Genomic DNA, 25814 nt, shown 5'->3' with positions numbered 1-25814 from the left:
GAAGAGGCTTGAAGTACACTTGGAGAACACACCGAGTTGATCAAGAATTCGATTTTCTGGGGCAGGGCTTGCTGAGGAAATCGAAGGAATGATCAAAGTTGCAGTTGAGGGGCAGTGAATGCAGTAGTAGAGAGGCAGAGATAGTACTGGAAGCATCAGCGCAGAAGCCGGGAAAGGGTTGACGCAGAGCTAGCTAGAGGCCACGCAGAAGCAGTGAGAGGCCACGCAGAGGCAGCCAAGAGCTGCGCAGAGCCTGAGGAGGACCAACGTGGGACATGCAGAGCCAGCTAGGGGCCACGCACACTGACGCTAGGCCAGAGAGGCTGACGCTGGGCCAGAGAAGCTGACGTAGCCCCTAGAGGCTGACGCTGGGAGATTTCGTGGGGCAGATTGGGGTTGATATCTGTCTCCGACTAATAGGGACTATTGTTGGGTGAGCCATTTCTGGCACCCAGATTGTATTCTAAAACTGCTTAATAATAAAACCCTCAGATCGCTGCACTGGTTTTCGCGCATTGGGTTTTTCCAGGGACATTAGTCCAAAAATAACGGTGTCACTTGTGTGCTTGTTTTTCCTTCAGTTGATGATCTGTATGTGTTGAGACTGTACTTGTATTTATTTTCAGTGTTTACATGGTAAATAACTTGTTAATTAACAGAACAAGTAGGAAGAAATAAATCGAAAAGCACAAGAAGGATTTCTAACAGATAGACTTAGAAATTCCAACACATCCTCCTGTGCCATAACTCACAAATTTTCATTGCGTAGCAAACCCTCAACTAGCTTACCCTGCAACCTGTATAAATTCCCCTCTCTAACCCCAATGACCACAATTGTGTCAGGGCTAGATAACTTTAGATAAATGAGTACTTTCCCTTTCTGAAACTTGACAACAAAACACCTATTCTCCATAGTTGAGACCAGTGTTACTTGGGAGCGGAAGCGGGGAGCGGGAGCGAAAACAGGTGCGGGAGCGGCATTTTCAGAAGCTCCCGGTTTGGGAGCGAATCCCAGAGCGTTTTTTATATAATATATATATCTTTTATATTTTTTATATTTTGATACATATATTTCAACAAAAACATGTAGAATGATGAATTAGATATAAAAAACATAGAAAAACTTAGATTGAACCATATAACAACAATCATCTAGAAGTTATAATCTTCATCAACCACGTCCACAGGTTAGTAACATAGTAACATACAACATATTGAGTCTCATGATTCATCAATCTTAAAGTGTCAAGCTTTCAAAATTCAATATATAACATTTATCATCATTGATCACCAAAGTTGTACTTGTAAGCTAAGTGTAACCATTACAACAAATAATATCTAACATGAAATGAAACAACTTTCAACTTTCATGAAGCATCATATTCATAATTCATTACTAATGAGTTATAATTGCCAACTTCAAACTTAAATTGTCATATATTGTTTAAAAAAATATCATAATAAATATAAAAGAGTCAATAGTTATAAAAACTAGAAAAGACAAGTAAATCTATTATCTATTGCTTATGCTTGGGCCTCTTGCCACCACGGGAAATGTCTAATTTTTTAGTCTTGTTGGAAAATCAGGACTTTGTCATTAATATCACCCTCTAAGCATTAATATCCAGAGGTATCTTTGTCATTACCTTTGTATCTGTATAGGGATCTTTGTTATTAACATCACCCTCTAAGCATTAACATAAAATAGAAAAAGCATAGCATGTCAAGTCAAGATTTTGTTCGAGTGATGCGTACATTTTTAGGAGGGTCATGATAGAGGAGTTCAACAACCAATGTCACTAACATCAAGGTACATAGAGGGATTGGTGCTCTTGATTAAATACGAGTTCCATACCCTAATACATGACAAAATTCAATGGAAACATTGCAATCCCCCAATCCTGAAACACTGATAAGTTTGTTGCATTTTGAATGAAATCTAAAATTGTACTTTCTCCATATGAAATCCAATGAGGTCGGAACCACTCTCAAACATCCTGAATCATTTCATGGTAATGTTAAAAATTTAAGTAAAAGGATGAAAATGGAGATTAAGGAGAGCAAGGAGCATTTTTTTTAGGGAGCGTGCTCCCGAGGCACTCTGGAGTCGCTCCCGCTCGGAGTGCTAATTGGGAGCGGGAGCGAGAGAGGGGCGGGGGCGCACCCCCGCAACCCTGGTTGAGACTGAGGGAAAACTCTTCCTCAATCTCGTACTTACAACACGTTCTGGGTGTTGAAGAATGTAACTAGTATCGGTGTTCATAATTTGAGTCATGATGTAATATATTTGTCAAAAGAAATTTTATTGACTTATTTAAGCATGGGTTTCATGCTTGGATCATTTGTCCATAGGTCAAAGCACCCGTTGTGTTCCCTAGGAATTTTGAATTGAGTCAAAGTAATAATCTTTATGTAAAAGAGACCCTTCTTGGGCTCATTGTGTCAAAGAAATAAAGTATATTTATGTCAAAAATTAACTCTTGCTTCTCCTCCATCAAAGTCAGCCTTGCCTCAAAATAAGTCGGCCTCCTCAAGCAGCTTAGTCGGCCTCATGTAGGGACACCTCTACCATATATATAAAGGAGCATTCAACTTTGAAATAAGAAACCAACGAACATCTATTTTTGATCTTTGATTTCCATGCAGAAAAAAAAGTTTGAAGTAGCACAAAAGAGATTAAATATCTATTAATGAAAGAGGGACCGAAGTTTGCTAAAGAAGTTGCAGAACCGAAGTTTGTCAAGGCTATTACAGGACTGAAAGCTTGCCCAAAAGAATTGCAGGATCGATTTTTGTTAACATGTTGACAAGAAAGGGCCAAATATCTTAGTGAACTGTTTGATATTGATTCGTGGAGATATGAACCAGAAGAAGTCTATTTGGAAGGCTGACTTGATGCAGGGAATTTTTTAGGGTCTTGGATGTGTCTCAACTTGATTTGATTCTACTAAAAAGAGTTCGACTGGGTTTTCCCCTTCATAAAGGTTTTCCCTTGGTTGTGCGCCTATCTCTGGTGTCTTTGTGATCTTCTTGTTTAACATCTCTCTTGATGATGGAAAAAACATAATAACAATAATGAAGAACAAATTAATAATCACAAGAATTTGTCAAAGTATAAGAGAAATCAAGCTAAAGAAATAAGTCTAATTAGTTTTTGTCGTATCGAAGGTGTTCTAGTCTTGAACCTTTGTGGAGAGGCTCAAAAACATGAGCTCTCCATAACCCAGAAATGGTTTCTAGAAAATCTACCTAGAAGTGTCTCAATTAGATTATTAGCCTATTTTTTAATATTTCCTTAGGAAATCTGGTTGATTTATTTGAGATAAGGTGTGAACCATCTAGAAACTCACACGGATCGACTGGGAAATAATCTGGGCCCTTGATTTAGTTTTAATCTTGAACATTGGAGGTCCAATAGAAGATTATAAGAAGAAGATGATGGGTAGATGAAGAACATACTTGTGGAGACACAAAGATCGATTTCCTTGGGCAGTTCAATTTTCCAGAGGTAGAAACCGAAAGAGTTTAAGCAAGAAGGAAGCAGAGACAAAAAGGGGCAGCGACAGTGAAGTCGGAGGAAGATTTCCAGATCCGGTGAGTGCATTTGCAGAAAGGCCAAAATTTCTCCAGCAAGTTGCGTGGAGGCAACGTAGAAGCTTCATAGCACTCAGTAGTACGCAGGACGACTTGATTTTCAATTGTTTCGAGCAGATCGAATGCAGGCAACGCAAGTGCGGGTGACGCTAGTGCGGGCAATGCAAGTGCGGGTTGAGCGTGTAGCAAACTGTGCCAGAGTGATGCAGAAGTTGCGCAGGGCTAGGTGGACGGCTTGATTTTTTGTGGTAGTCAAGTGTCAGGATTGTTCGGAGTGAGGGTAATTTCCCTCAAGACATTTTTGTCAATGTTTTCTCTGCAGGATTGCTAGTATTCGACATCCAGATTGTACTCAAAATTTCATTACTGCTTAATAATATAAAACCCCCAGTTGTTGCATCAGTTTTCCCAAGTTGGGTTTTTCCAGGGACATTTGTCCAAAAACAACTGTGTCGATTTTTATGTGTGCTAGCATTTCTCAGTTTCCGGCGTTATTATTTTCCGCAGTTTTATTTGTGAAGGTTGCAATGTGATTTATTTGATATTTGTCATAGCAAATAAATTTTTAAATTAATTAACAATTAGAAGAATTTATTCCAGTTGCTGCAGTAGGATTTCAGACATGAAATTTTCACATGGTATCAGAGTGTGATTTATCAAACAGGGAAGCTCAGAAGCGAAGCATAAATTCAATGTTCAAAGGGAGCAATAGGACGAATTTTTGGGGGTTGCGCAGAGCTTAACCCAAGCAGATCAAATTGTTGGGCAGATCAATTTTAAAGTGCAGGTTGGTAGAAAAAATCGGCTTGCGAGATTCAGTGATTCCAGCAAGGAAAGGGAGCAACAGCTCAGATTTTCGTTGAGCAGATTTCTTGTCTAGGCACAGAGGGTTTTGCAGCAGTTTGCTGGAGCAAAATCTGTATCGGGTGGAAGAGAAAAACATACAAAGGAAAGAATTTCTCTCATAGGGTTTCTAGCCTAAGAAATCCAAATCTCTAGTCGCAGTGGACAATAGCTGCGAGCATAGTTTCTCACTCTAAAAGGGGTTGTGAATAGCGTATTCAACAGCCGAGCAGGAGAGAGGATGAGACTCTGTTTATTTTCCCAGTTTTTTGAGTTTCACAGGTTTTGTAGCTTCGGAGAGATGGTCATACGAGATTGCTAAAGCAGCAATGCGAGTTAGCCAGAATGCAGATTTGGATAGCAAATCGACTTCCAGTTGTCGGAGACAAGTACCAGAGGAAATGCGAGTTGCAAAGCTAAGGGTCCCAACCAGGCACAAGGCTCCAAAGGAGATATTGGGGCACCAGATCCAAGTGGAGGAGTATGAGACTCTAGTGTTCCAGATGGGCAGGGTCCAACACAGTTGCAACAAGGATATCAATCAGGACAGTTCTAGATTGTTGCAGCAGGACCATCACCTTTGCTATAGAAGCCCACAATATCACAGTAGCAAGATTCAGCGTCAACATAACTAGTTGCAGTCAGTACACGTGAGAGAGTTGCAGATCTAGCTGCAGTGACACAGACAGTGTGACTTTCCCAGTTGCAGTTCTAGCCAGGATATTCCCAGCACAAAACTACACAGTCCAGTTCCCAGTGTAGGAGGACAGTTAGAGTTACCAGTGTTGAAGAAAGTGTAACTAGGTTCGGTCTTCATAATGACATGTAATTATGACTGATGTAAATGATGTAATAAAGAGAACAAAATTTTGTAATACTTGCATCATGGGTTTCATGAGCAAGGAGTTTTTATTATAGGTCAAAGACTTCTTCTTCATGTCTTTAGGGGTTTGTCATCTTGTCATAAATGTATAATTTAGAGTCATGTATATGAAGTGCTGTTACACTTGTAAAGAAGTCAAAATGTCTATGTAAAAGTCCTCCAATCTAGACAAGCACAGTAATCCTATGTCGGCTTCAATATATATATGATGAAGACTTCATGTCGACTTCGAATGGAGACACACACTTTGGGTAAATATCAGACTCAAAATAAATAAATAAATATATATATATATATAAGTGTCATGTTGGCTTGCTTATGAGACACGTCGGTTCACAAAGGACAGGTCGGCTTAAATATAGTCACCAACAACTATATATAGGAGCTTGTACCCTCGCATTTCCACAGTGAAATAGATTCGATATATCTCTGAAATTTCGGATGGGTACAGCAGAGATAAAATGCGGATCATCCACAACAAACTTCTCGGCATATTTTATGAGGTTCTCAGTGGTCAAGACAGCAGGGAATTCAGTTATCACAGTGATTACAGTGCAGACTAATTTGGGGTGACATTACAGTGATATCGTCCTCACTTTCTCAGGCATATATTCATTGTAATACGGATGGACAGTGGTACAGTTTGGATAAGGTCTCGGTGTTGTACTCAGTGATGCTCAGTGCTAGATCTCGATGATACCAGGTGTTGTGCTCAATAGTGACATGATGATCAGTGATGCTAGGTGCTACATGATGCAACTAGGAGTTACATGGTGCAACTCGGTGCTAGTAACAGTATGAAGAAATCGAAGAATCAAGGAAGAAGGATGACTATGTCTTGGTCTGGGAGTGGCAACATAGGTCAAGGGTCATGGTCTTGGTATTCGTCAATTGGAATCTCTATAAGAAGAATTTTGTGCGGGTTTTCCTCTCAAAGAGTGAGAAGTTTTGGCCCTGGCAGAAAGCCAACATCTTGTGTTTTTGTCTCTTTTGTTTTGGTAACTATTTGATGAAGTAAGAAAACACACTCTAATAATAATAACAAGAGAAGATTGTGCTAATGAGAAAAAGTAAAAAGTACCTCACAAATAGTTATCATCATGAGAAGAATCTTATTAGCCTAATTGCCCTAGATTCTTCAATAGTCAGGAGGGAGCAGAGAGATTTCACATTGGGAGATCGAGACTCACAGGGAGTCTACCTTCAAAGGGAGCAACCCTGTGGAAGCTAGTGCTTCAGGATCTGGGGAGATCATACTCATTATTGCAGTGGTTGCAGCAACAGTGCGAAAGCATCAACAGAGCAGTAGCAGCAGAAGTATGAGTAGATCACATTTTGCCATGTTTGCAGCTATACCTCCAAGAGAGAGGTGGGGTGAAGTGGAGTTGTAATCCCAAAGTTGCAGAGATTGGGAAATGTCCATTGAGGTGTCTTCCTCATGGATCATTACCTGGCTACAGGGGCCCACAGTATTCAGTAACAGGATGGATCAGTGCCATTGATGCAGTCAGATTTTTGAGTGACACTTGCAGACTAGTAGCAGTCAGGTGCTGAGAAGAGCAGTGCAGCGTTGAGAGTAGAGCAGGAGGCTCAGTAGCAGAGTCAACAGCAACGCAGATTCTTCAGTGGAAAATGAAGTAGCTAGTAGCAGTTAGGACTCAGGAAACAAATGCAGCAGACAGTTGATTTAGTATTTTGAATGCTTCTTAGTTGTAGTTGTTATAGTTGCAGCAGCAAAAAATGAGAGGGAGTTGCAGTGCAGATGCAGAGTTGGCAATAGTATGGCAATGTCAGCAACAGCATCAAATTACGCAGTGGTTGGTGGGTAGTGTCCAGACATCAGCAACGTGACAGAGGGGTGATACAGAGACAGGGTGTTGTAGCAGCAGTGGTGCAACACTAGAACACCTTCCTCGCTAAGAGGGAGTGTTAGTTTTTGTAGCATCGAACATGTTCTAGTCTCAAAACTTTGTGGAGAGGCTAAAACACATGACCTCTCCATAACCCAGAAATCGTTTCTAGAAATTCTACCTAGAAGTGTCTCAATTAGATTATTAGCTTATTTTTAAATATTTCCTAAGTCTAAACTTAGGAAATCTGGTTAATTAATTAGAATTAATTGAGATAAGGTGTGAATCATCTAGAAACTCATACGGATCGACTGGGAAATAATTTGGGCCCTTGATTAAGTTTTAATCTTGGTCGTTGGAGGTCCAACAGAAGATTATAAGAAGAAGTCGAAACCCTGGAAAACCCTTCTGACAGTTCCTCAGCCAAAACTACTCTTGCAACCCAGCGTTCCGACAATCCCCTCGCTAAAAAGACAATGCCAAGAAACTGATGCTAACATGTTCTCATAACTTTCTCTGATGTCTTTGAATGCATCACATTCCAAAATGAAATGTTTTTCCAATTCCACAGCCCCAGATGTGCAAAATGTGTTGAAGTTTCTAAGTTTACTTAATTTAGAAACCCTTCATGCACTTTTCCTGATTTATTCCTACCTACTTGTTAATTTTTCTTTAACAAGTTATTTACAAAGTAAATACTGAAAATAAACACCAGTGCATGCTCAACATATTACAGATCAGCAACTAAAAGAAACAAGAACAAACACACCACATGACACCATTATTTTTGGACCATGAAAAAACCCAATGCGGGAAAACCGGTGCAGCTATCTGAGGGTTTTCTTATTAAGCAATATCAGAGTACAATCTAGGTGTCGTAACTGGCCTACCCAACAGGGAATTTCCTTAGCAGCTATACCTCACAGTTTGAGAGAAATCTCCTAGCTGAAACCCTGGAAAACCCTTCTGACAGTTCCTCAGCCAAAACTACTCTTGCAACCCCAGCGTCTGCTGAATCTGGATTGTGTCAGCCCCTCTCTGTCTCACACTGGCCTTGCGTCAGCCTTTCTTGGCCTGCGTCAGCCCCAGGAGTCTCTGCGTCAACCTTTCTTGGTTTGAGTCAGCCCCAGGAGGCCCTGCGTGAGCCCCAGGAGGCCCTGTGTCAGCCCCAGGAGCCTCTACGTCAGCGACGCTGGTCCTTCTGGTGCTTTGCGCAACATTTGGCTGCCTCTGCGTGGCCCTGCGAGAGCCCTTGGTGGCTCTACGTCACCCTCCTTGGCTGTTGCGTTGCTCTCCCGACACAATCCCTGCCTTCTTTGTTCCTTGTACTCAATGCCCCTCAGTTGCTCTCCCGATCACTGATTCTATCTCTCTTAGCAAACCCCGCTCTAGAGAATAGAATGACTGATCATCTGGTGTACTTTTCCAAGTGACCCTCAAGCCTCCTCTTATACTTTTCCTGTTGACATCTCAACGGCCGAGATTAAGTCCCTAATCAACGGCTAAGATGAGATCTGGCTTGATCCATGTCTTTTGGACCATTCTAACAAAGATTCATATTAATACACATTAATATTTTATTTTCCCTAAGTTTAGACTTAGGGACTCCATTAAAAATATTAATTATTTTAATATCTCCTGATCTGTTTAGAATCTGCCCAAACCCTTTCTGGGTATTGGAGATCTCATGTGCCCCAACCTCTCCACCAAATTCCGTGGCTAGAGCACATCCGATGCTACCCCAAATCAACACTCCCTCTTAGCGAGGACTGAGCTCTAGCAATACTCCTCACTAAATATTACTCTGATCATCCGGCATCGGTACCTGTGCTGATGCTAGGCCTTCTTGCCCAACATCCTTTGCACTGTTGCCTCCCATACTGCTGCCCATGGTTTTGTCACTGCCATTGTTGCATCTGTACGTCAACTCCCTCTGCATCAGTGCTGCTGCTGGTCCTTTCTCCCAACACTGCACCCGCATTGCACCTCTTCTCATCAAGTTGCATCATGTCGCTCACTGTTGCACTGCAACTCAATTACTGAGAAGTAAGTAACTGACCTCCCTATTGGGCTAGATACACCCACTGATGCTGAAGCTCCCTCTACCGCTGACAAGTGCTACCTCTCTGACCTTTGTGCTGCTGCAACAACTCCCTACATCTCGCACCGTTGCACACCTCTTTGTGTCTTCCTGCACTGGTGCAACACTCCTATGCCTCTCGCCCTGTTGTAGCCTGCTAGCTCTGCGTTGTCTCGGAACTCCTACACTGTAGCTCTCTCTACCGCTCCATCCGCATCCCATCTTTACCCACTCAGCCAGTGCTGCTACTCCTCGTCAGGGCTCCCATAGCAAGGTCTAATCCAAGAGGCTAGGTACCTCAAGGATCCTGCCCCTCATCGCCTGTAGTCCATCTGACTACAGCTCAATGTCTCCCCACTTCCGCTCAAGTGGTGTGTGTGCACTCATGGCACAATCATCGTCTGTCAAAACTTCCTTCTCTGCCCATGTTGGCGTTGCCTTAGTCTCGGAAGACTCTCCCTTACTCTTCTTCCTTGGGCACTGGGTCACATAATGACCCATCTCCCCACAGTGGAAGCACTTGATCTTGGAGAGATCTTTCTTCTTCCGCTTCTCCTGCTTTCCCTCAGATGCTAGGGCCACATCCTCCTCCTCCTGCTTGACCTTGATCCCTTTGTTGCTGCTACCTGTCTTTGACTGTCGTCTGATCTCTTCCTGGCGAAGAGTTGCCCACATCTCGTCCCAAGGTAGGAGAGTCCCTCTGCCCAGGATGCTCTGGACAAACACTTCCCACTCTTCTGAGACAACATTCAGGGTTGTCCTCACCATAAGCTCCTGATCCGGTGTCGCTCCTATAGCAGTCAACTGATCTCGGATCTCATTCAGTCCTCCAAGGAAGGAGTCAATCATTTGACCCTTCTTCATCTAATACGACCTCATCTGGTTCTCGAGCAACATTCTTCTCTGCACAGAAGTATGCTGGTACAAGTTCTTGAGAGCCTCCCACATCTCAACTGTCGTTTCCTTCTCGGCTATATGTGGTACCACATGATCCTTGACCCCGTCAAGGATAATGCACTTGGCCCTCGCCATCGCCTCTTTGTACTTGTCGTTATCATTGGGGTCAACTGGGATAGCTATAACCTTCAAGGCGAAGTTCTTGACACGATTCCTATCAAGCAAAGATAAGATTCTGGCCTTCCAGACTACGAAGTTCGATGCTTCGTCGAGTCTATCCTGGTGTCTTACCCCGTGTAGTGCCATGACGCTCCTCTACTTCACTCCTAGAAGTTCTCTGTTTGACTCCTCTGAGTCTCTACTTCCAATTTGGAAGTTCTCTTCTGGACTCCCTCTGAGTCCTGATTTCCCTCCTGGAAATCCTTCTACCGCTTGTCGAGATGCCCCCTACTCTAATCGTCTTGTGCAACTGCACTGTCGATCCGGGTTCCTCGGCTAGAAACCCTCGGTAACAACTCCTCTGGCCTTGCTCTGTCAGGTACTGTTCTAACTATAGTACCTCACTAGCTCCACTCTGCAAAATTTTTGCAGCCTTCTAGACGCCAACAACTGCCTCTATGTGAACTGCGTCAGCCCCTCTCTGCCTCATGTTGCCTCTGCGTCACCCTGGATGGGTCTGCGTCAACCCTGGGATGCCTTGCGTCAGCCCTCTGGCCCTCTACGTCAACAACGTTGGCCTCTCTGAGGCTCTACGCAGTTCCCGGCTTCTTCTGCGTGGCTCTGGTTGGCTCTGCGTCACACTTCCTTGGCTTCTACACTACTAGAAACAGCTTATGTCACCTCGGGACAGCTGTATTCTGCTGCTATTGCTCCGGTCGGCTGATGTCTTTTAGTCCTCTTGTGATCTGCAATCACGCTCTGATACCATGTTGAAGTTTCTAAGTTTACTTAATTTAGAAACCCTTCATGCACTTTTCCTAATTTATTCCTACCTACTTGTTAATTTTTCTTTAACAAGTTATTTACAAAGTAAATACTGAAAATAAACACCAGTGCATGCTCAACATATTACAGATCAGCAACTAAAAGAAACAAGAACAAACATACCACATGACACCATTATTTTTGGACCAATTTCCCTAGAAAAACCCAATGCGGGAAAACCGGTGCAGCTATCTGAGGGTTTTCTTATTAAGAAATATCAAAGTACAATCTGGGTGTCGTAACTAGCCTACCCAACAGAGAATTTCCTTAGCAGCTATACCTCACAGTTTGAGAGAAATCTCCTGGCTGAAACCCAGGAAAACCCTTCCGGCAACTCCTCAGCACAACACTGCTCCTGCAACCCCAGCGTCTGCCCAATTTGGACAACGTCAGCCCCTCTGTCTCACGTTGGCCCTGCGTCAGCCTTTCTTGGCCTGCGTCAGCCCCAGGAGGCCCTGCATTAGCCTTTCTTGGCTTGCATCAGCACCAGGAGGCCCTGTGTCAGCTTTGGGAGCCTCTGCGTTAGCTACGCTGGCCCTTCTGGTGCTCTATGCAGTACTTGGCTACCTCTTCGTGAGCCCTTGCTGGCTCTGTGTCATCCTCCTTGGCTGCTGCACTGCTCTCCCAGCACAATCTCTGCCTTCTCTATTCCTCTATACTCAATGCCCCTCAGCTGCTCTCCCAATCACTGATTCTATATCTCTTAGCAAACCCCGCTCTAGAGAATAGAATGACTGATCATCTGGTGTACTTCTCCAAGTGACCCTCAAGCCTCCTCTTATACTTTTTCTGTTGACATCTCAACGGTCGAGATTAAGTCCCTAATCAACGGCTAAGATTAGATCTAGCGTGGTCCATGTCTTTTGGACCATTCTAACAAAGATTCATATTAATACACATTAATATTTTATTTTCCCTAAGTTTAGACTTAAGGACTCCATTAAAAATATTAATTATTTTAATATCTCCTGATCTGTTTAGAATTTGCCCAAACCCTTTATGGGTATTGGAGATCTCATGTGCCCCAACCTCTCCACCAAATTTCGTGGCTAGAGCACATCCGATGCTACCCCAAATCAACAAAATGTACACACTCGTTCTTCCCAAACTTCTTCAAGCCTTTTCCACTGTCCTGTTTCACACCAAAATTGATGTGAGTTGGTCCTTAATTGAGCAATAAGAACCTTTGCCCTAAACAAAATGCTAGCTCTAATGAACTCTTTTTGTTGTAGATCACACGTAGGGTTGAATTCCTCAATGTAATATTTCTTTTTTCTACCCAACTCTTTTCCCCATACCTTTTTACGAAACTTCTCCATAACAAAATCCTTTAGCTCCTTGTTATTTGTGGGACAAGCATTGAGGTATATATTCCATTTTTGCATCCATGTGTAGTTTTGTTTCATCCATGTTTTCTTTCTTTCACTCATGCCTTCATTGATGATAACATTAGGCCATCTACCTACTCTCATTTGCTCAATTCTTTTTAGATATCTTATGAGCCGCACCATAGGAATTGCTTCAATGGGAGTTGCTCTTGTTTCACTCAACATTATCTCATAAGGTACTGAACTTGTTATTTTGAACTTGCTCATGATCAAACGTTTTTGGATTTTCTCAATTTGTTTCCATTTTAAGACGGGAGTGCTGCTAGCCCACAATTCACACCCATATAGCATCACTGGACAAACTAGGAGTCCAAAAAGCACTTTAATCGTTTTCCAATCCCATAACTCTGCCTCTCTACATCTGTTTTGAAGAGCATATAATGCTTTCCACCCTCCTAAAATTCTCTTCTTTCTGTTGTCCTCCCAATTGAGTTTGTTGTTGAAATCAATCCCAACGTACTTCTACTCGTTTACTTCTTCAAGAATGTTGTCTTCAAAGAAGAAAGTATGTTGGCTTTGCTTCCTTTTATTAGAAAAAATCATTATTTTGGTCTTGCTAGTATTGACTTGCATCCCCACTACTCTATAAAAAATGCTCAAGGGCATATAAGTGCATTTGCAATCCATGGGCCGATTTATAAATCAATACAATATCATCAGCATATAAAATAAGATTTATCACAAACTTCCCCAACCGAACACCATCTCCACCTTGCAGATTTAACCACTCTTTCAATTTATTATTATATAGACCAAAAAGAGTAGGGGATAGAGGGCAACCTTGCTTGACTCTAATGTCACTTCTAAAGCTTTCTGAAATACCTGCTAAGGTTCTAATTTTGACTTTTACTTCTTCATAAAGTCTATGGACAACGGCTCTATAATGCACAGGAATTTCACGTTCTTACATCCTACGCCACAACTTATCCCTAGGGACTGTGTCAAATGCTTTTTTGAAGTCATCAAAGCAGCAAAATACTTCTTCTTTGTCCTCCCAAACCTTTTCAACAATGTGTCTCAACTTGATGCCATGAACCACTGTAGAATGTTTCAGCCTAAAACTCGCTTGTCCTCTTGCCCTCTTTTCTTTCACTTCTACCCACTTACTAATTTTGTCTTCTACCATGCTGCCGAAAAGCTTTACAAACAAAGGATTGATCATAATTGTTTTATAATTGGATGGATTATTAATGTCTCCACTTTTAAAAAGGGGTATTGTTAGGCTAGTTGTCCAGTCCCTTGGGAATCCTTGCTGCATGATGTTGTTGAATATTTCCATGATGTGCGGTGCAAGAGCTTTCATTCCCCATTTTAGATAATCTGCTTGAAGTTCAACCAAGTCCTTTGCCTTTCCAGTTTTCAGCTTCTTAATTCCATTCTCCACCTCCTGTAATGTGAAGAGCTTTGAATTTGTGTTGATCCAAGGGGGAACTCCGCCTCAGATTCTTTCTCATAGAGTTGCCTTGCATATTCAAACCATTGATTGGTTGTAATATTATTTTCAATTTGCTTCTTCCTTGGTTGCAGTTCTTGCCAGAAGAGCTTTGGATTATTCTTGCTTAAATATATAAACTCTTCTCTCCTTGTTTGCATGAACTCATCTTTTTTCCTTTTTAGTATCTATTTATATAACTTTACATTCATCTTCTCCTTTCCTGCCTTTTTCAAGGTTCTCCTTGCCATTTTGCATTCCTCATCAAACCAAGCATTTACAGGAAAACAATTTGATTCTGATTTCCTATTTTTTTCTCTTTTGCACTTCTCAAGTGCACTTTGAATTAGATTTGTTAACTTGTGATTGTTGAAGCTTTTGAAACCAGTTTTCTCCTTCCGAATTAATCTCTCTAACATTGTCTTGAAGATAGTACAATTTTCTTGTGTTAGAAGAATTTTGCCCCTTGATAGTGATTGTCGAGAGCATTGGGTTTTCCTCCTATCTTGTCTTTCTTCTAACCATGATAACCTTATATAAATTGGGTTATGGTCTGATTTTAAGTCCCAAGTATGTTCTCCAATACTAACTTTGTCTATCTTTTATATTAAGCTTTGTGAACACATCACATAGTCAACGATACTTGCCCCATTGTATGTGTTGCTAGTGAAGTTCCCAGACCTTTTCCATCTATCTAGACCATTGCAAATAATTAAGTTGAAAGACCCACACAGTGTAAGCAACTCCTCTCCAAAATGATTGCTAACTTTATCATATTCTGAACACCTCACCCATTGGGGATTCTCCTCTTCAGTGAGCCAAATAGGATTGTTATCTTCTTTGCAACAAAGAATGCTAGGGTGATTATTTGTTGTTCTAGCATTGAAATCTCCCACTAAAAGAACTTCTCCCTGCTGAGAGTACACGGCAATATCTTGTTTTAAAGTTGCATATGGATCCTTGTTGTCAAGCCCCTTATTTTTGTAAGTTTTTGAGACTTGAGGGGCAAAATAGCATGCTGCAATTCTTATGTGATTCTCATTCTCTGATATTTTCAACCATAAATATTGTTTATTTGCATCTTCTTTAATTAACTGAATGTGACGACCTTCTTTTTCTTTCACTAAAACTAGTATTCCCCCATACCCTTTGCCATTTTCTGCTACCTTGTTCCAAACTGCCAACTTCAAATAACCGTCAAACACAGGAGTTTTGCAACCATCATGCTCATGAGTTTCCGTGAGACAAATTATGTCTCTACCTTCCGCAATAAGCCCTAACCCAGGTCCCCTCCTCCAAAGGTAACCTCTACAATTCCAGCAAACTAAACTTAGGTAGACCTGGGTAGGATTTGACTACTACGCAGTTTGGCACATAAGACTCAAATTTGAGTCTTCACCCCTTTCCATCCATAAAACATAATTATATATATAATTAACAAAAAAAATAGTTCAAATTAAGGAAGAAAGCTTAAACTGGCGGACAAATATACACCCCCACAAACCCGTTCAATGTCGTCAATGGCAATGACTAATTTCAGCAAAAAATTGGTTGATCTTGAGAATAGGATTACAAGCCATTCTGATGATTTTAACCAAAAATTAATCGATCTCGAGAGTAAGGTTACCGGATCATAATCAAACAATGTTCATACTAACCTCTATTTGTGACAAGATGAATATTACACCCAAACAATTATTCCAAAATGATGAAGGTAATCAACAACACAATTCTCCAGATTCGTCAAAATCATCAGACGCACATGAGAAACCTGAGTCGCTGAAAACATCATCCGCGCACCATCAAGAAAATAGTAACACGAATTTTCACAATAAGCAGCTCTGGAATCCATTCACCAATCAATACCCTTTTTTCACTTCACCATTAGCGATGTATCAACGAAAAGCAAAAATCGAGCTACCCAAGTTCGAGATTTATGATATTGACAATGATGACGATGAAATAAAGCGGATGAATATTTCAAGATTTATGATATTGACAATCATGACGAAAAGATTAGGCACGCTTCCATGAAAATGGAAGCTGAAGCATATAATTGGTATATGTGGTGGAAGAAGACGACACTCGCTATCAGTTGGAGAAAAGTTAAGGATGCGTTCTTTAAAAGGTTCCAAGGTGCAAGGAAGAAGAGTTATTTTCAACACTCATCAGATTGCGACCAAAAATATGTGGATGAATACACTCGAGAATGGGAGACCTTAACAACATGAGTACCTAGGTTATCAAAATCTTGTCTAATCCAATCGTACATATCCTAACTCAAAACCCATCTACGAGTAGAACTTGAGCTTCATGACATTACGTTGATAGAAGTAGCAAGACAAAAAGCAAAAGCCGCTGAAAAGAAATTTGAAAAGATACTGTGGTCAAAGCCGGAAAAAGTATATTCGAGACAAAGATTTCCCCAGTTTGCGAATACGGATAATACAAAATATGTTCCACCACATCTTCGTGAAGGAGAAAAATCTAACGTGGAAATGCAAAGGATGAAAGAGGGCAAGTGCAAACGCTATGGCGAAAAGTGGGACCCTAAACATAGGTGTGCTAAAGGAAAAGAGACAAAGAACCTATATAACTATGAAGCAACTAATGATTCAAACAATGATGAATCAGACATAGAAGGAATAGAAGATGCCTCAGAATTCTCTCTAGAACTAGATGATGAAAGCATTCAGCAAGTGTCATTATCGACTATGACATGTATATCACAACCCCAGACTTTAAAATTAAAAGGACATATCAAGAAGGACAACGTAATGGTTCTCATCAACACCGGTATCACCCACAATTTTTAGACTCAACCATGGCAAAAAGACTCAACATTTTCACATTTCCCATGCCCAACATTGATCCGGATTTAAACAGGAACGCAATAGATTACAGAGATAACCACAAATACAGAGATGCAATAACCATAAACACAGAGATGCAGCGGAAATAATGCTTCATTTCATTAATGGAAAATACTGAAATATGCCTACAACCAGAAATGGAAATAAACCAGCTAGGGCGATGGTAGCTTATCTATGAGAAGAGATGTGCGGCTACATGCCTCCGAACTGTTCCGAACTGTATTACAATGAGGCTCGAAGGCCTATTTATTGTTGAGAAACAATGGAAAACCCTTCACATTCCAAAACCTAGCCCTAGAAGATGAAACGCCAAATTGTGGGCCCCGTTTGGGTAAATTGGTACATCAATTTCCCGGGGTCGTAACTTTGGCATACGATCTCCGTTTGACGCGTACGATAGCTCGTTAGAAAGATCTATCCGAGTACTACCACTTTGGGAGGCAACATGGGTCCATGGACCCATGTTGCCCCAGATTCCCAAAAAAAACGTCGTTTAGGGCCTCAAAACGGCTCCGGAAGTTCAGGACCCGAAAAACTGCTAAAAATAGTAAACTGTGCTACAATTTAGGAAACTGAAAAGACTGAAAGAGACAGTTGTGGGGGTCCAAATGGGTTGGTGGGTGGCCACCAACATCCACCTGGATCATTCCTCCCCCCTTAGGAAGCAATGGTCCCCATTGCGTTGAGTTCCTCCATCTGTTGAACTTGTCCTGCAATCTCTGATGTGTCCAGTGATGGTGGGAAGCATGGTCGCCGATGGTCCACATTGAACATTTGGTGCAGGCGAAAGAATGGAGGAATGATGTGCTCCAAAGCATTGTTCCCCATAGCCTTGGTACTGCTGTAAGGACCATGTCGGAGTGATCTGAGCTTCTGATGGGTTCTGGTAAGGCGTTCTTTCTGTCGATGCAACCAGACTTTGTTGCCCACCTGAAACTTGTGTGGTACCCATGTGGGTGAGGAGAAGTTGTTCCTGTGTTTTGTCATGACCGTATCTCTTTGCTGCTGCTGCTGCATGGAGGAACCCTTTGCAGGGGTCATGGATGTAGCAACGATCTTCCCCTTATTTTGGGAGTGAACCAGACAGATGAATTTCCTGGTCTGTGATATGAGCTTGCTGCCTTTTTTGGTAGTGATCAAAGATGTGGCGGTAGGTGGGGCTACCTCTGGTATCCTGTATAATGAATCATTCAAAGAAATAATGACAGCACGAGGCCTTGACTCATACACAGCATGTCGCCTCCACAAGTATGGTTGGCCTAATAATACATCACAAACATCCAGAGGTGTAACATCACACAATACCTCGTCTGTGAAGGGCTTGATGCTATAGGGAAGGCGGCACTGCTGACGAACTTTGAGATCTCGTCCTTCATGAAGCCACCCGATACTGTACGGCTGTGGGTGTGGTGTAGTCGGTAGGCCCAACCGCTTCACGACCTCTGCTGAAACCAGGTTCTTTTGGCTACCACTGTCGACAATGAATCGCAGCGGTGAACCCTTCACCCACATCTGTGAGTGGAAAAGACGCTCCCCCTCCTCTGGATCTTCGGGCTCATTTTTCTTGATCTTGGCGGTGGCAACAGTGGCACTGGGATCTGCATCAATGATCTGCTTCCCTTTGCCATTACCCTTGTCGGGTTCTGGCTCAGGGTCAGAACATGCATCTGATTCGGAAGCCTTCAACTCGGCCACCAACGACTGCTTGGTCCGACACTCACTTGTGTTATGAGTGGGACTCTTGTGGAACTCACACCACTTTCCTGTGTCCTTCTTCGGCTTCGTGGTGTTGTTCTTTTCTTGTGGCTTCAACGGGTTGTCTTGGGTCACCCCGCCTTGGCTTTGTCCTTTGGGCTTCGGATTTGCAGATCCAAAGTCTCGCTTCTTCTGTTTGAACTTTTGCTCGATTTTGACAGCGTATCGGTACGCTGTGCCGAGTGAGGAGATGTTCAAGAACACCATCTCTTCCTGGATGTATCTGTGTAGGCAGCCACGGTATTTGAGTACCAGATGCAGCTCAGAATCTTTGATACCCAACTGTGTGCGAAGGGTATGAAAAATATTTGTGAACTCTGGCACACCTTGGTCTCGTCCCTGCCGCAGTGTGGTCCATTTGATGTATTTGTCCTCATAGCTTCCGACAGGGTAGTACTGCTCCTTGATGGCATCCCGAAATTCATTCCAAGTGGGTGCGGCTGAAAATAGTGAGCCTGTACTTTCATCCTTCTGCTCGCAGTAGGTTTCCCACCAGTCCTTGACGTGGGGGGCTGCTTTGAGAAGAGCAAAAACAATCTTTTCCCGACTTGAAAATTCGTGAACAGAAAAATACCCATCTAGCAGATTTAACCATTTATCTACGGCATCTGCATCTATTTGACCCTCGAAGATGGGGATTTCAAAATTAACTTGTACCTTGAAGGGTGTGGCATTTCCAGAGTCGCTGTTGGAAGCCGATGCGTCGCCTCTGGGTAGCCGCTGAAGGATCTGCGCAAAGCTATCCATCATCGCGTTCCTTTGCCGCTCGAGCGCCTCTTCGAGCAAGATTTTGATAGGATCTCCTGCCCCCTCGTCTTTCTTCTCATCCGCCATGGGAGGTCATCGGGATTTGCGAGGCTGGTCTTGCAAAGGTTCGACCAGTTCAAGCCCTAACTCCTTATATCCCGACCTCGTTGGGGACATGCAAAGAAAAACAGAGAAAAAGCAAACCGCTCTGATACCACTGATCCGGATTTAAACAGGAACGCAATAGATTACAGAGATAACCACAAATACAGAGATGCAATAACCATAAACACAGAGATGCAGCGGAAATAATGCTTCATTTCATTAATGGAAAATACTGAAATATGCCTACAACCAGAAATGGAAATAAACCAGCTAGGGCGATGGTAGCTTATCTCTGAGAAGAGATGTGCGGCTACATGCCTCCGAACTGTTCCGAACTGTATTACAATGAGGCTCGAAGGCCTATTTATTGTTGAGAAACAATGGAAAACCCTTCACATTCCAAAACCTAGTCCTAGAAGATGAAACGCCAAATTGTGGGCCCCGTTTGGGTAAATTGGTACATCAATTTCCCGGGGTCGTAACTTTGGCATACGATCTTCGTTTGACGCGTACGATAGCTCGTTAGAAAGATCTATCCGAGTACTACCACTTTGGGAGGCAACATCGGTCCATGAACCCATGTTGCCCCAGATTCCCAAAAAAACGTCGTTTAGGGCCTCAAAACGGCTCCGGAAGTTCAGGACCTGAAAAACTGCTAAAAATAGTAAACTGTGCTACAATTTAGGAAACTGAAAAGACTGAAAGAGACAGTTGTGGGGGTCCAAATGGGTTGGTGGGTGGCCACCAACATCCACCTGGATCAAACATGAAGGTGATGGTAGCCAACGGTAAGAAGATTGAAAAGGTAGGGAAATGCCATAAGGTCAAATTGCAGATTCAAGACTTTAATTTCGAATCTTCATTCTACAATGTTCCATTAGGAAGAGTAGATGTGGTCTTAGGTATCCAATGGTTACAAACCCATCAAAAGCAGTTTATAAGCTTTAAATGGGAAGGGCAAAGGTACAAGTTATACGGATTCCAAGCACCAAAAAATCAAATCGTGACGTCATCCCAAATGATGAAAATGATTCGAAAATGAGCACCAACCTATGTAGTACAATGTCACCAAATAGAAATGTTATCTGCAAAAGTGATCAGCGAAGAGTCACCAGAAGTACAAGAGCTAATTTAGAAGCACGAAAAAGTATTCCAAGACCTGCCCATGAAAATGCCTCCTAACAAGGAAATCAAGCATACAATAGAAGTCAAAGCAGGATCAGACCCCGTCAACATCAAATCATATCGATATCCGCATCACCAAAAGACTGAAATTGAGAGATTAATCCAAGACCTTTTAAAATGTGGGATCATCTCAAAAAGTAAGAGTTTGTATGTTGCTCCAGTTGTATTAGTAAGGAAGAAGGATGGATCGTTCAGGCTATGCATTGATTATAGAGGATTAAACAAAATAACGATTAAAAACAAATTCCTAATTCCCTTTATCGATGAAATGTTGGATGAACTACATGGCGCAAAATACTTCTCAAAATTGGACTTAGAGTCAGGCTATTACCAAATCATAATCAGGTTGGAAGACATACCAAAAACTGTGTTCCGAACACACAAAGGTCACTACGAATTTAAAGTAATGCCCTTTGGGTTAACCAATGCACTAGCAACATTCCAAGCCACTATGAACGATTTATTTCGTCCATATCTTAGGAAGTGTGTATTAGTATTCTTTGATGATATTTTAATTTACAGTAAAACTTGGAAGGAGCACATACAACATCTGGATAAAGTTCTTACACTACTGGAAGAGCATCAATTCTACGCCAAGAAATCCAAATGCACCTTTGGGAAGGAAGAAGTAGAATTTTATCGAACGCATAATATCCCATGAACGAGTAAAAGTGGACCATAATAAAATCAAGGCTTGTTTAGAAAAAAATTTGGCGAAATCACATAATTGATCATTTGTCGACGCGTTTCGAACCAACTAGTGTGGTTCATCGTCAGGACAAGTTGAAGATACAGATCCAGTATAGCGAGTTAAATAGTCCAAGCAGAGACTCCAACGGCTAAAAAGACTAACGGCTATTTTTCAACTTAAGGACCCAGTCAAACCCCCTTTAACTAAATTAATATTAATATTCTTTATAATTATTATTATACTTCTAGAACTAAGTAAACTGGGCAAAAATTAACCAGATCAGAGGATATTAAACTATTTATATATTTAATATATAATTATATATAATAATATTTTTCAATACCTAATATAATACTATATTTAATATTTAGTTTTTAAATTATTTATATAAATTATTAGAAAACTATAATTTTTACTAAAAATTGAATTAGATCAAGGTTACTCATCAAAACTAAACCATTTATTTATTTAAAATATTAATTATATATATATATATATAAACATATAAGTATATATATAAATTAATATATTACCATACCTAACATTCTAATAATATTATATTTAATGTTTAAATATATATATATATATATGTTTTTAATTATATATATAAATATATCAATTTAAAATTCTTTAATAACTAATCATTCTAATAAATTTTTATTTAAGGTTTAGATATTAAAATATTATATCAATCTATATCAATTATCAGCCAAACCTATATAATTATATAAAAAAAAAAATTATTATCTTACACTATCTCTTAAGGTTAGTTCAATTAACTTAGAACTAACAAAAAATCAAAATTAATCAAATGAATAAATGAAAAGTAATATTGATTAGTTAAGAAAAATGCATATTTTAATTATACACGTATTTATAGCATAAGGATGTTAAAAATATAAAGCTAATAAAAAGTTAAGTAATTACCTTACAATCTAAGGATAGTTCAATTATTCTTAATCATATATTATGCTAAATATTCCCAGGTTGCCAAATTTAATAATCTTCGAATATAAAGGGAAAAAGAGGGGACTAAATCAAGACCATAAGGGCGATAATTAAAAGAAGAACAAATCAAATCAAGAGAAAAGCAAGCAAATAAACCACAAACACAGAGGAAACAATTCTTAAGGAAAGGAAACCAGAAACACTGAGACCATACCAAGAAGGGACCGCGGAGGCTAGGAAGATAGGGCTGGGACCCAGCAGCTGCTGATCTTCCAGCCATCATCCCTATTAAGATTATTTGGCCTTTTTTCAATCTCCAGGGCCTCCCTAAACTTGATATATTTATATATATAATTAAAAACATATATATATATATATATATATATATATATATTTAAACATTAAATATAATATTATTAGAATGTTAGGTATGGTAATATATTAATTTATATATATACTTATATGTTTATATATATATATATATATAGTTAATATTTTAAATAAATAAATGGTTTAGTTTTGATGAGTAACCTTGATCTAATTCAATTTTTAGTAAAAATTATAGTTTTCTAATAATTTATATAAATAATTTAAAAACTAAATATTAAATATAGTATTATATTAGGTATTGAAAAATATTATTATATATAATTATACATTAAATATCTAAATAGTTTAATATCCTCTGATCTGGTTAATTTTTGCCCAGTTTACTTAGCTCTAGAAGTATAATAATAATTATAAAGAATATTAATATTAATTTAGTTAAAGGGGGTTTGACTGGGTCCTTAAGTTGAAAAATAGCCGTTAGTCTTTTTAGCCGTTGGAGTCTCTGCTTGGACTATTTAACTCGCTATACTGGATCTGTATCTTCAACTTGTCCTGACGATGAACCACACTAGTTGGTTCGAAACGCGTCGACAAATGATCAATTATGTGATTTCGCCAAAAAAATTTCTAAACAAACGTTATGGATCACAGAAGTCTAAATTCCTTGAAAATCAAGGCTACAAAGAAATGGACCAAGCCATTTAATATATCCAAGCTAAGAGGTTTCTTAGGATTCACTGGATATTCCCGAAGATTTATTAAAAACTATGCACATATAACTGCACCTCTAACAAACCTTTTAAAGAATTCATTTCAATGGAATGAGGAAGCAGGAAGGTGTTTTGAAGAATTGAAAGAAGTTGTGTCTAATGCCCCGGTATTGGCAACTACATATTTCTCTAAACCATTTATCATTAAGTGTGAGGCTTCTAGTTTTCGTATAGGTGCAGTGTTAATGCAAAAGGGGCATCTAATAGCTTTTGAAAGCAGGAAGCTCAATAAACAAAAACATCTTAAATCCACATACAACAAGGAAATGCTCGTTATTATGCACGCACTGGGCAAGTGGAGACAATATCTTTTGGGAAGTAAGTTCTCCATTCGAACAGACCGTAACAGTCTCCAACACCTCCTCCAATAAAAAACACTTTCCGAAGAACAACAAAAATGGATTGAAAAAATTGCCGCCATTGACATGGAGATATTACATAAAAAGGGAAAAGACAATGTAGTAGCAGATGCTCTGTCTAGGAAGGACGAAGAACCAACATTACTTGTAGTCTCGGTTATTGTTCTTCAATGGCTTAATGAGATTCGAAGTGAGTATGCCAAGGACCTAGAAATAACTGCGATAATCAATAACCTTCCAAACAACTCAAAATTTGAATGGAAGAACGATATTCTATGGTACAGAGGAAGAATCTATCTGAATTCAAACTCCAAGTTTAAATCCAAGATACTCAAGGAGTCACATGAATCACTATCAGCTGGACATGTAGGATTCTTTAAAACTTACTAAAATGCACGTCAATCATTCTTTTGGAAGGGGATGTGTCACGATATTCAGAAATATGTAGCAGAATGTGACAAATGTCAAAGAAATAAAAGTGAAAATATTATGACACCTAGATTACTTCACCCCTTAAACATTCCGAATCAAAAATGGGAAGAAATATCAATGGACTTTATTGAAGGGTTACTTGTATCCGATGGCAAGGATAAGATTTTCGCAGTAGTCGACAAACTCACCAAATATGCTCACTTTATTGCAATGAAGAAATCAGACTCAGCTATACAAATCGCTGAGATATTTTGCAATAATATTTATAAATTACACAGGTTTCTGAAAGTCATTGTAAGTGATAGAGATGCCAAATTTAAGGGTAATTTCAGGAAGGAATTGTTCAACCATATAGGAACCTACCTAAATATGAGTTTCACTTACCACCCTCAAACAAATGGACAAACGGAGGTTGTCAATAAATGTTTGGAAGCTTACCTACGTTGTTACGCTACAAAAAAACAAAATAAGTGGGTTCAGTGGTTGCATCTCGCTGAATGGTGGTACAATTCCATTTACCATACGTCAACAAAAATGACTCCATTCCAAGCTTTGTATGGGTACGAACCTCTGTGATAGAAGGATCTAGCCACCGTCCAGACAAATCTACCAACTGTTAAAAACCAACTAGAAGAAACCCAAAAAATCGTCCAAACCCTAAAGGAAAATTTAAATAATGCAAGAAACTGTATGAAGCAACAAGTTGAAGCTGCTGACCAAAACAAAACTGAGAGAGAATTTGAAGTTGGAGAATGGGTATTTGTCAAGTTCCAACCATACAAACAGTTGTCCTTGAAACAAAAAGGAAAATATAAATTGGCACCAAAGTTCTATGGACCATACCAGATCAACAAAAAGATCAGCGAAGTTGCATATAGTTTAAGCCTTCCAGATAAAAGTCGTGTTCACAACGTCTTCCATGTATCCTGCCTTAAAAGGGCACTTGGTGACCATCAATCAACACAAAAAATGCTTCCATCCTTGGATGATGAAGGAAGGGTCATTTTAGAGCCAGAAGGTATGATATCCACTAGGGAAAAGAAGCTCTGATCTTGTGTAATCAAGGAATACTTGATCAAGTGGAAGGACTTACCAGAAGAAGAAGCTTCTTGGGAGACTGAGGCATTTCATCAACATCCATCATTACATATACTTTGAGGACAAAGCATTTTTTTGGGAGGAAGGCAATGTTATATAAAAAAAATTAGTTAATTGTAATTAATAGTTTATTAGGCAAAGAGCCATATCATTCACCAAGAGGCACCCAAGGCAGTATAAAGCCAGGGCCCTCCCACAAACTGTTTCATCATCTATCTATTTATTAATAATAAAATATGTCTTTGCTGAATCGCTGAGTTCATCTATTCCAGTATTGAAGCTTTAGATAGCATAAACAATCTGATGATGTGACCTACATAAATTGTTAAAAAAATATACACCTTTATGGTGCACACCTATTTGATTATGCTATGAAGACAGATATATCGAAGAAAAGAAATTTCTGAAGGCAAAGCTGTGAAAGTGTTGAAAATTGTTCAACAAAGTTGTGTTTTCTTTCTTTCTTTCTTTTTAAAAAACAGAAGTTCAAATCAGTCCTTTCAAACCAGAGCTCAAGTCAGGTTCAGCAAAGGCAAAAATTTCAAAACCACCAGAGTGTTGATTATGTAA

General features: G+C 40.1%; 1 protein-coding gene across 2 annotated transcripts in view; it reads right to left on the bottom strand.

Moving 5' to 3' along the window:
• PLDP1 (phospholipase D P1) overlaps positions 1-25814 on the bottom strand; it is a 349866-nt gene that overhangs the window by 277696 nt on the left and 46356 nt on the right. The gene's annotated exons all lie outside the window — the stretch shown is intronic.

This window comes from Pinus tabuliformis, chromosome 4_1, assembly GCF_031772625.1.
Source record: "Pinus tabuliformis cultivar Carrire ecotype Pingquan chromosome 4_1, CPIR1, whole genome shotgun sequence".
NCBI lineage: Eukaryota > Viridiplantae > Streptophyta > Pinopsida > Pinales > Pinaceae > Pinus > Pinus tabuliformis.
Note: the sequence above shows the minus strand (reverse complement) of the source record. Positions and strands in the feature narration are given on the sequence as shown.